This window comes from Eulemur rufifrons, chromosome 30 (assembly GCF_041146395.1).
Source record: "Eulemur rufifrons isolate Redbay chromosome 30, OSU_ERuf_1, whole genome shotgun sequence".
Lineage (NCBI taxonomy): Eukaryota > Metazoa > Chordata > Mammalia > Primates > Lemuridae > Eulemur > Eulemur rufifrons.
In genome coordinates, this window is record NC_091012.1 from 87,422,781 (window position 1) to 87,434,751 (window position 11,971).

Genomic DNA, 11,971 nt, shown 5'->3' on the forward strand with positions numbered 1-11,971 from the left:
CGCCCTTAGAAGGGGTTCCAGGGCTAGCTGGCTTTCTCTTTCACCCACTCAAGCACCCAGGCCCTGACCCACAAAGTAAAAGAACAGGAGAGAAACTTCCCACCAAACAGCTTCAAGGCAGAGAGAACACAGCCGGGTTGGGAATTCCGTACAGCTCTAATGCACATACCAAGCAGGACTGAGCGTGTGCATCTTCGCATTCCTCCTCCAGATGACTCTTCGAAACGGTCCAGGGACTAATGTCTTCCTCTTCCTCGCTCTCATTCCTCCCAGTAATGTCCGCTCCCGCGGGGAACAGAAGAAACCGCCCACAAAATAAACTCAGGCCGTGAGCGCAGAGGGGCGGGCCGAATTCCGCACAGCCTTGACAAACACATCCACGCTACAGCCCATCAGCCATGGCGCTCCCACCCCCGGAACGGCCGCTTGAACAAAGGGAACTTCCTGCTGCTGTTGCTATGGCTTCCGGGGGCGGGACTTCAGGAGACCGCCAATCTCCCCGTTGCAAATCGACTTCCGGGGCAACCCCTTCCTCCCTTCCCCCCCTCCCCGCTGCAAATAGACGTCCGGGACAACCCCTTCCTCCCTCCCCCTCCCAACTAGCTGCCGGGTGGGCTCCCTGCTCCGCCTGCCGTCGCTTTACGCTTCCTATTTGTCTTGCTCAGGTTCCTCAATGGACTACTCCGGGTCTAAAGAGCGGAAATCGGGCGCAAAGAGAACGTCTTCCCAGGACTTCTGCATCGCTCGGTGAACTTTTCGCCGTTTGGTGGCAGTATGGATCCACAAATGCGCACAGCTCCGCTCTTCTCCCGCCCTTCGCGTTTGGAAAAAATGCGCACTCCTCAGAGTCAAAAAAATGTCTTCTCTATAGAGGTACACATCTTTTAGGACTGCCTTGTAGCTCCCACCTTTTTCGTATGCATGGCGAGATTCATTTAATGAACAACAACGTTAAAATACGCCCTACTGGAGATCTGGCACCAAAGCCATACATATGCATATGCGAGAAAGTTTACAAAGCAGGCCAGGAATCCAAGAAACTCGCATTTACAAATATTTCCTCTCGCTCTTCTGTCCTTCAGACTGGCACAGACTTATGGAAAAAAAAGGTGGGAGCTACAAGGTAGTCCTAAAAGATGTGTACCTCTATAGAGAAGACATTTTTTTGACTCTGAGGAGTGCGCATTTTTTCCAAACGCGAAGGGCGGGAGAAGAGCGGAGCTGTGCGCATTTGTGGATCCATACTGCCACCAAACGGCGAAAAGTTCACCGAGCGATGCAGAAGTCCTGGGAAGACGTTCTCTTTGCGCCCGATTTCCGCTCTTTAGACCCGGAGTAGTCCATTGAGGAACCTGAGCAAGACAAATAGGAAGCGTAAAGCGACGGCAGGCGGAGCAGGGAGCCCACCCGGCAGCTAGTTGGGAGGGGGAGGGAGGAAGGGGTTGCCCCGGACGTCTATTTGCAGCGGGGAGGGGGGGAAGGGAGGAAGGGGTTGCCCCGGAAGTCGATTTGCAACGGGGAGATTGGCGGTCTCCTGAAGTCCCGCCCCCGGAAGCCATAGCAACAGCAGCAGGAAGTTCCCTTTGTTCAAGCGGCCGTTCCGGGGGTGGGAGCGCCATGGCTGATGGGCTGTAGCGTGGATGTGTTTGTCAAGGCTGTGCGGAATTCGGCCCGCCCCTCTGCGCTCACGGCCTGAGTTTATTTTGTGGGCGGTTTCTTCTGTTCCCCGCGGGAGCGGACATTACTGGGAGGAATGAGAGCGAGGAAGAGGAAGACATTAGTCCCTGGACCGTTTCGAAGAGTCATCTGGAGGAGGAATGCGAAGATGCACACGCTCAGTCCTGCTTGGTATGTGCATTAGAGCTGTACGGAATTCCCAACCCGGCTGTGTTCTCTCTGCCTTGAAGCTGTTTGGTGGGAAGTTTCTCTCCTGTTCTTTTACTTTGTGGGTCAGGGCCTGGGTGCTTGAGTGGGTGAAAGAGAAAGCCAGCTAGCCCTGGAACCCCTTCTAAGGGCGTCCTCCACCCAGCCATCCATACATCCGTTCATTCATGAAACAAATATCCACTGAGCGAGCACGCGTTATGTGCCAGACACAGTTTTAGACCCTGGGGACCCAAGACACGTAAGGACTCAAGGGCCCTGTTCTCGGGGACCATTCATTCCGGTGGGTGGAGACAGACGATAAGCACGTTATCGATTTAATTTCAGAGAGTGATAAGTGATAGTAAGAAAACAAAACGGGGTGATGTGACGAAGGAATGCGGTGGATGTTATACCCATTTAGACTTGGTCAGATTTGACTTCTTCCAGAAAGGACAGTTGCAGACATTAGGAATGTTCCTGTATGGCTTTGATGACCTTGGTGTAAGGGTAAAGGCTTCTTCTTGGTTTTGCGTTGTCTCATGCCTTATTAACAGTGACTTAGATTATCACAAAATGTAGATATATTTGGTGCTTCATTCCCTGCAGTTGCTTCTAGACTCTCAAAACTAGCATAAGAACAGAAAATTTTTAATAGAAGGGCTTAGTGGGGTCAGGGAGCACCAGCACTAGAGCATGGACAACAACAGCTGCTTGAGGTTAGGGCCTTGAGTACTTAGGTTAAAGGCCTCTTTCCACTGAAGTCCAGAGTCCAGAGGGGGTGGGAAAGGCAGACTCCCTTCCTCCGTGGCCTGCCTTCCCTTCTGGCCTCCTTTTTCTCTGGGTCCTGGGATCTTATCCTTCCACATTAGGTCACTATGAGGCTTTGCTTTCCTGTAATGGAGGAACGTGTCACCGACAGTCCTCCAGTGCTATCAATGGAAAGCCAGTGGAATTTTAACTGAAGAGTTTGGAATGGGCCCACGGTAGAGTATGTCCTTCGTAGTTTTGGAGACTTCATAGAATTGGCACAAGTGATCAGGACTGTGATATTTTAAGGAATTCTGTGGCTCCGCATGAAGGTAAAACCATGATGATAATAGTATCATAAATTGAGTAGAAAATAAATACATACATACATGCATGCATATTCTGTGGTGGGCAGCGGTAGGATCCCCTCAGTCATCCCAAGTCTGGAGGAAAGAGGGGAGTTGAAAAGCTATAGACCCATCACTAGGTGTGGTTCTCCTTTTGTAGGCATGGGGTGCACAGTGAAGGGAAATCCAGAAAATAGGCTTCCAGAAAGAATGGCCACAATAAGATCCAGGGTTTGACAGTCCAAGCTAATATTCTGGGGTCCTTGACCGAATGACCTGGGAAAATTGGATCTGAGGCAAAAGACACGTAACTAGACAAAGCAAGGTGAATGGCCTGAGTAGGTGGGGGGGGGGGGGCCGAGACAGGAAGAGGGGGATGGAAGACAAGACAGGAGAGGGGGTGGTACTGGCAGGTGTGTTGGTAGGTTTCTGTAGTATAAGGTAAAGCCTGGAAAGAGTTCCTGATGCCCTGTTAGCAGGCATCTACCTACGTGCCTTGAGTTGGAATATCGGGGACACCCAGCTGGTTTAGTCCAGGGCAGTGGCAAGTCTTTGCTCCATTGTGTTGGATGGGGGGCTGCAGTTGACTATGATCTTCAATTCTTTCTCCATCAGCACCTGCCTCCCGATACAGGCCATGACAGGATTCGTCCTCTATTGCTCTGAATACTGAGATTTCGGATTATCCATACTTTGCATATAATTTAGCGACATTATTTTGGGGACAGATTTCCCTGTAGAGACACGGGAAAAGGGAGGTTAGAGGAGGATGAAATGTCTGCCATGGTATGTCTAGACCCATAGTAGTAATAATTGCCTACATCCATTCGGGATTTACCATGTGCCGGGCCCGTGCCAAGGACTTTCTCCATATCCCCTGATTTAATCTTCACAGTAACATGGGAACGCTGTTAATTATCTCCAATTTACATATGAGGAAACTAAGGCTTAGATAGTTTAAGGGACTTACCTGAGATGAAACAAATGCAGCCATGGTTTCAGTCCAGCTTTGTCTCTAGCCTAGTATTTCTGCAAGTGTGGTTCCCAGACCAGCAGCGTGGGCATCACCTGGGAGCTTGTTAGAAATGCAAATCCCAGACTTATGAGTCAGAAACTCTGCGGTCAGGGCCCAGCCATCTGTGTTTTCACACACACCTTTCAGGTGATTCTGATGCACACTCAAATTTGAGAACCACTGCTCTAGCCAATGCCCCAGCTCTTAACCAACCACCAGAGCTGAACTTTCCAAACTTTGATGTGCTTACAAATCACATGCAGAGTCTGATTCGTGGGCTGGTCTGTAGACCACACTTTCTGAGTACCAAGGCTCTATGCTATACCACACTTCTGTGTGTCTTAGGCGAGCAGAACTATTAAGTGAAGTTTTAGCCTCTTTAAAGTCCTGATTTCTGAGAGCGGACAGGCTACAGGATTCTTAATTGCCCCCGCTCTGTTTATCTTTTTCAATACTTGCCAGAACATAGAGGAGATAAGGAGAGAAATCAGGTGCCAGACCCCGTTACCTCCTCCTCCTGAGCGTCGTTCCAGAGATGCTGAGTCCAGACCGACTTAAGTTGCAGGCTGTCTTTCTTGAGTGGAAAGAGAGCTGAGGGGCAGTCTCAGAATACTCTCTGCCTGAATGAGATGAGATGTGCTAACTGGCCAAGGGGAGCAGCAACAGATGATCACCTTAACTAACGTAAGTAAAATGCTTTTCTGAAATATTGGAGGGGATTGCTTTGTTCTGAATCAATTACCCAGATGATCCTATGACCAGACTGCTGATTAATAAGGCTGATGTGCTTCTCCAAATGCGTGTGTAGGAGGCCTAAGAAATTTGTATTTGGAAAATGCCGTATGTTCTTGATTGCTAAACAAAGTGCTAATAAACAGCACATATTCGTGGTTTCTAAGACATATAGGACTGCTTGCTAGGAAGCTACCCGTTCACTGTGTAAGATGTTTGGGATGCATTTCTTGTATTTATGGCAAATGAGGACACGGAGCAAACGGGTTGTCTCTGACCAGTGGCTGGGGTGGGGGTGGAGAGCTGCTGTGTTGAATGGAGAGGGCACCTGGGCATCTCCACGGCCCCTTTTGTCTTCCTGAACTTTGTGGAGAAGGCGACGAGTAACACGTACACCTAGAGGAGGTAGTATACCTGCAGGATACCCTTATTTGGGGCCAGACAGTACAGGAGTGTGAGATGCCTCTCTTTAAATCCCCAGACCTCCTGGCCGAAGTGTTTCTAAAATTGTAGCTTCGTAGGTTCCAGTGCCTTAAGGCCTCTGTAGAATCTGTGGGGCAGCCAGTATCCAAAAGGATATAGCTCTTGTAGCCACCACCAGGATACAGCCCCCCAGTTGTCAGGTATTAAAATTGTCCTCATTGGGGTTCAGTGGCTACAAGGATCTCTGCTTTGGGGGGCTGCTGATGGGAATGGTGACTAGGAAGCACGACACTGCACGGAGCTCAAGGAAGAGGGAAACTACAGGAAACTCACGTTGGCCACTGCTGTAGCTCACAGCAGTGCAGACGGACAGAAGCATCTGTGTAATTCTCCCTGCCATGCCAGGAGCTGTAAGGGAGGGCTCAGAACTGTTGTGGAATGCCCAGCCTTCCTGGCGAATGAAACTCAGGTTAAAGAGAGGCAGAGGATCTCCATCTGGTGGTGGAAGGAAAGAAGACACTGCCTGGAGTACTGCATAGAGGCAGAGAGTAGACTGAACAGACTCAGTGTGATGCTAGATATAATCTCCCACCCACTGAGGAGCTGGTGGGCATGGCTGCCCCTCCACCTGCAGACCCAGGTACCGGGCTTCAGTTTGGTTTAGGGGAGGAGGAGCAGTGGGAGGAACTTTTCCAGGCTACTTTGCAGCCACAACATTGACTACCTTGGGAAATTGGGTAGACAGTGAGTCCAATGGCCTTATCTCTTCCCTTGAGTTTTTGTTTGTTTGATACACTGTGTGTGGGGGTCTGCCTGTAGGCCTTAGTTCAAGTGTATTTCAGGCAGTACCTCCACCCTTCTTGGCATCTAATTTGCTACCAGCAAACCCATAGGTAAAGATTTCAGGGAGGCCCTGTCTGGAAGAAAAATCCATACATATTTATATGTATATACATATGTGTGTGTATTTATGTATGTTTGTATGCGTATATATGTATAGAAATCTGTGTGTGTGTGTGTGTGTGTGTGTTTAATTTTCCCCCAAGAGATTTTCTGTATTTCTCCAGTTTAGAAGAAAGTTCCAGTCTGAGGAAAGGGTATAAGTTCCCACTGTCTGAGGTACCTAGTGACAGTAGATAGAGATTTCTTCCCTCCTCTAGATGTAGAATGGCTCTTGGTCCCTTAATACTGGCTTCTGGGTCTAGAATGAAGTACTCTGTAGGAGCCGTAAATGCTATAGAGCAGTTTGGACCAACCAGGCCAGCAGGGCTTTGAACCTTGTTCATAAGCCAGCTCCTACTCTTCTCCCATTGATAGTGGGGCTTTTTGCTTTCCCTTTTCATCCTCTGAGTGCCCCTTCTGGCCTGTCACTTTCAGATTTGGGTCAAATTACCTGATTGTGTGAGCCCTTTATAAGCAAAACTCAAAGTGCAGTTCTGTGTAAGCTGGAAGTCCAAGTGGATTGTGTTCTGTTATGTCTTAGGCCTATCTGTGCCTCTTCACTTCTCTCACTCAGACCTACCCGTGCCACCCTCTCCAGCAAGAGCAAACCTGTGTTCAGAAGCGGGAAGGCCAGCAAAAGTCACAGTTTTCTGACTGCATCATGAAGAATGACCATTATCTGATCTTGGAACACCCAGTGTCTCTATCAGTTTAAAGTAAAACGTCTTTCCACCAGGTTTTTAGCCCAAATCCTCAAACTACTCAATTCTCTCATGCCTCCATCCCTGCCTACCCTTCTATTTCACAACTTAATTTCTCTCCTCAAGCCTCCAACACTGCCTCCCCCCTCCTCACGATTAGCTGATGACCTTCCTTCCTAATTCATTGAGAAAATTGCATAAGAGTCAACCCAAATTAACAAGCCCAAAATTGAATTCTCCCATCTTCCCCTAAAAACCTTCTTCACCTGCAGTATCCCCCCCGCCCCCATCACAGGTAAGGCCACTCTTTTTTTTTTTTTTTTTTTTTATTTCAGCATATTACGGGGGTACAAAAGTTTAGGTTATGTATATTGCCCATGCCCCCCGCCCCCCAGTCAGAGCTTCAAGCGTGTCCATTCCCCAGACAGTGCGCATTGCACTCATTATGTAGGTATGCACCCATCCCCACCCCCCCCACACACACATCTGCCCAACACCCAATTAGTGTTATTCCCAAATGTGCACTTAGGTGATGATCAGGGAAACCAATTTGATGGTGAGTACATGTGGTGCTTATTTTTCCATTCTTGGGATACTTCACTTAGTAGAATGGGTTCCAACTCTATCCAGGAGAACATAAGAGATTCTGTATCCCCATTATTTCTTATAGCTGAGTAATACTCCATGGTATACATATACCACATTTTACTAATCACTCATGTATTGATGGGCATTTGGGTTGTTTCCACATCTTTGTGATTGTGAATTGTGCTGCTGTAAACATTCAGGTGCAGATGTCTTTTTTATAGAATGTCTTTTGTTCTTTGGGGTAGATGCCCAATAATGGGATTGCTGGATCAAATGGTAGGTCTACTTGTATCTGTTTAAGGTATCTCCATATTGCTTTCCACAGAGGTTGCACTAGTTTGCAGTCCCACCAGCAGTGTATGAGTGTTCCTGTCTCTCCGCATCCACGGTAAGGCCACTCCTATCCTTCCGGTCATTCGTGCCACAGACTTGAGGGTGATCCTTTACTCATCCCTCATTTCCCTCTGTCAAGAAATCCTACGAGCTCTCTTGTCAAAATAGATCCAGAATCTGATATCCGACCACTTCTCACCACCTCCATGGCTACCACCCTGTTCCAAGCCAGCAGCCGTTTTCCCGTGGATTGTGGGAATTATTTTCTGACTCTTTCTCTGCTTCACCCTCCCCCTCCCCCCACTGATAAACAATCCAGCAGCCAGAGTAATGCTGTTAAATAGATCACGTAATGCCTCCGCTCAAAATCGACAGCTCAAATTTTACTCAGGGTAAATCAGGAGTCCTTACGATTGCTACAAGGCCGTATGTGATTTGGACACTAGTTGCCTCTCTTACCTTATCTCCTTGTACTCTCCTTTCTCATTCCCCTCTGTCTGTAGTGACCTCCTTTTCGTTCCTAAAGTAGGGGCTTTTGCCCTCCGTTCTTTCTGCCTAGAACATTCTTTCCCCCGGTTTCTGCATGGCTACCTCCCTCCTCTCTCTCATGTCTTTGGTTAAACGTCTTCTTTCAACGTGGCTTACTTCTAAACATCTTATTTCAAATGCCACACCTCCCCCGCCCACACACCCAAACGCACACAATTCCCATTTACCCTGCTTTTTGGGTGTTCTTTTTTAAATATATTTTATTCTTTTAACATGCTTATTTCCTTATTATGGTGGTTTGCTTGTTTCTGCCCACTAGAAGGTCTGGCCCACAGGGCCGAGTTTTGTTGTTGTTGTTGTTTTTAGCATGTGTGTCTGATTGTTCACTAATTTATTCTGATAGTGACTGGTGTGTAGTAGGTGCTCCACGAATGTCTGTTGAATGAATAAATATATATTGCCAACATTATCTGTCTTCACTTGATTTTTTTTTTTTTTGATCCAGTGAAGAATGAGAGTGAGATGTTAATGTCCTCCACAAAATTATGTTCCTCTCAATTTCCCCTTATAGGCATACCATCATCGACAAAATCTCAAGGCAAAGAAAAATATTTCCTAATACCTATAACAGGCAAAGGGGAAGCAATCCTAAGAAACAAACGCCAACAGTAAGTAACATGCCAAACAGCCAAACACACCCACAAAGAAAACACATGAATACACCCATAAATAAATGAACAATGTTCACAAACAATTTGGTGGTGGTAGTGGTGGAGGGGAGTTTTTGTTTAACTGTGCTCACACTGAGGGCCCTGTAAAAAAAGATCTCCATGAATCTCCTTGTCGTATTTACCGTTAGGACAATGTTGAAGAGGAAGTTCACTCATTGTACAATATCCTCCTCAGGGTGACTCATGGGAGAGACTCATCTCAGGGAAAAGCATAGTTGTCCCTTCTGAGCCGTTCGTCAGGTTTGATCTCAGGGATCCTGTGTGTCCTGCCGGGGAGGAGCACGTTTCCCTCTTTACATTGTGGCAGCTAGAAAACTGAGATCCACACCTGTGGCCAACTGGTAATCAATGTATAGAGCCTTATGGCGTGCATTTTGTATTAGAATCGGTCATCTGATTAGACTTCCTCATTGTAATTTGGACTTGATTTCCTCACCCAATATGGTTTTTAAAACTTGAATTCTCTATGTTGATGTATTCTGTGAGCTGTATAATCCCTCAGCTCAAAGCCCTCTGCTGGCTTCTCATCTCACTCAGGGTAAAAGCCCAGTCAGTCCTGGGCTGGTAAGACTCTGCAGGGTTTAATCCCTGGCTAACTCTCTGGCTTCACCCACCAACGCTTTGCCCCCCTGCCCTTCACTCACTCTGCCCTAGTCAAACTGGAATCAGCTTACACTTTTAACAAAACCTTCTGGGGTGGTTGAGCTGCATCATGCATGCCCACAGCCACAGATGTTTTTTTTTTCTTTTTTGCCTAGCTTTTGATGGCAACATAGGATGGCTTTCTAAGTCTGCTCACCCCTTGTGCGTGCCAATATTTCATTAAAGTGTATCTTTCAAACCTACCTAAGTGTTCATCAGGGAATGATTGGATCAATAATGTGTAGTACTTATATGTACAGTATAATATTATTCTTCAGTAAAGTGGGAGGAAGTTTTGTCACTTAGGACAGCATGAGTGAATATGGAGGACTGTATTACATTTGAAGTAAGCCAGGCATAAGAAAAACAAATACTGCATGATTTTACTTATATCTGGAATTTTTAAAAGTTTGACTCGTAGAAGTAGAGAGTAGAATGGTGGTTACCTGAAGCTGGGGGTGAGTGTCAGTGGTTCGTGAAAAGGAAAATATTGGGCAAAGGGTACAAAGTTTCAGTTAGGATGAATAATTTTTGTTTTAATTTTTTTATTTAATGAAATTATGGGGAACAAACATTTTGGTTATATGTTATGACTTTGCCACACCCAAACCATGATTTCAGGTGTGCCCTTTCCCCACCTACAATGCTCACCATGTCCTTTAGTTGTGAGTTTACCCACCCCCAACCCCCAAAGAGTATTGCTACTGTGTGAGCACCTTAGTGTTGATCAGTCAGTGCCAATTTGATGGCGAGTACATGTGGTGCCTATTCTTCCAGTCTTGTAATACCTCACTTCGGAGGATGGGCTCACGTTCTATCCAGGAAAATGTAAGAGGTGCTAGATCACTGTCGTTTTTTATAACTGAGTAGTATTCCATTGTATACGTGTACCATATTTTATTAATCCACTCATGGATTGACAGGCACTTGGGTTGTTTCCACATCCTTGCTATAGTGAATTGTGCTGCCATAAACATTCGAGTGCAGATGTCTTTATTATAGAATGACTTTTGTTCCTTGCGGTAGATGCCTAATAGTGCTATTGCTGGAGCAAATGGTATTTCTAGTTTTAGCTCCTTGAGATATCTCCAAATTCTTTTCCACAGAGGTTGCACTAATTTGCAGTCCCACCAGCAGCGTATGAGTGTTCCTATCTCTCCACATCCTCACCAGCATTTGTGGCTTTGGGATTTTTTGATAAAGGCTAATCTCACTGGGGTTAGGTGATGTCTCATTGTGGTTTTGATTTGCATTTTCCTAATGATTAGAGATGTTGAGCATTTTTTTATATGTTTCCTAGCCATTCTTCTGTCTTCTTTTGAAAAGTTTCTGTTCATGTCCTTTGCCCATTTATTGATGGGAGCTGATTTTTTCTTGTTGAGTTTTTTGAGTTCTAGATAGATTCTTGTTATCAGCCCTTTATCGGATATGTAGAAACAAATATTTTCTCCCATTCTGTAGGCTGTCTATTCGCTCTAATGATAGTTTCCTTGGCTGTACAAAAGGTTTTTAATTTGATCAGGTCCCATTTATTTAGTTTTTTGCTGCCGTGATTGCTTTGGGGGTCTTCTTCATAAATTCTTTGCCTAGGCCGATGTCTGAAAGAGTCTTCCCTACATTTTCTTCTAGGATTCTTAAGGTTTTATGCCTTAGGTTTAAGCCCATTATCCATCTTGAATTGATTTTGAGGTGGGGATCCAGTTTCAATCTTCTGGATGTATCTATCCAGTTTTCCCAGCACCATTTATTGAAAAGGGATTCTTTTCCCCAGTGTATATTTTTGTCTGCTTTTGTCAAAATTAGATGACAATATGAGGATGATTTCATCTCTGGATTCTCAGTCCTGTTCCAAAGGTCTATGTCTCTATTCTTTTGCCAGTACCATGCTGTTTTAGTTACCATAGCCTTGTAGTACAGCTTGAATTCCAGTATACTGATACCTCCTAGTTTGTTCTTTTTGCCCACGGTTGCTTTGGCTATACGAGGTCTTCTCTGGTTCCATACAAAGGGTAGAATTATTTTTTCTAAATCTGTAAAGAATGATGGGGATTGCATTAATTCTGTAGATCATTTTAGGTAGTATGGACATTTTAACAATGTTGATTCTACCAAGCCATGAGCAAGGTAGATTTTTCCATCTGTTTACATCTTCTACAGTTTCTTTTTTAGTGTTTTGCAGTTGTCCCTGTATATATCTCTCGCCTCTTTCGTTAGATATATACCTAGATATTTGATTTTGTTTGAGGCTATTGTAAAAGGTATTACGTTTTTTTATTTGAATTTCGGCTTGACTATTATTGGCATATAAGAATGCCTCTGATTTGTGTGTATTAATTTTGTATCCTCAGACTTTACTAAATTCATTTATCAATTCCAGGTGTCTCTTGGTTGAATCCTTGGGGTTTTCTAGATAGA

The 11,971-nt window shown here is 45.6% G+C and overlaps 1 long non-coding RNA gene across 2 annotated transcripts; it reads left to right on the top strand.

Moving 5' to 3' along the window:
- The first annotated feature begins 587 nt into the window (after window positions 1-587).
- Window positions 588-9,027, top strand: LOC138378004 (uncharacterized). Of its 2 annotated transcripts, XR_011231917.1 has the most exons (6): window positions 588-1,848; window positions 4,438-4,659; window positions 5,536-5,770; window positions 6,614-6,788; window positions 7,687-7,749; window positions 8,755-9,027. It is a non-coding gene; the product is annotated as an uncharacterized lncRNA (long non-coding RNA). The 2 variants fall into 2 exon arrangements; XR_011231916.1 differs by having other exon boundaries at window positions 4,438-5,770.
- Window positions 9,028-11,971: the final 2,944 nt, after the last annotated feature.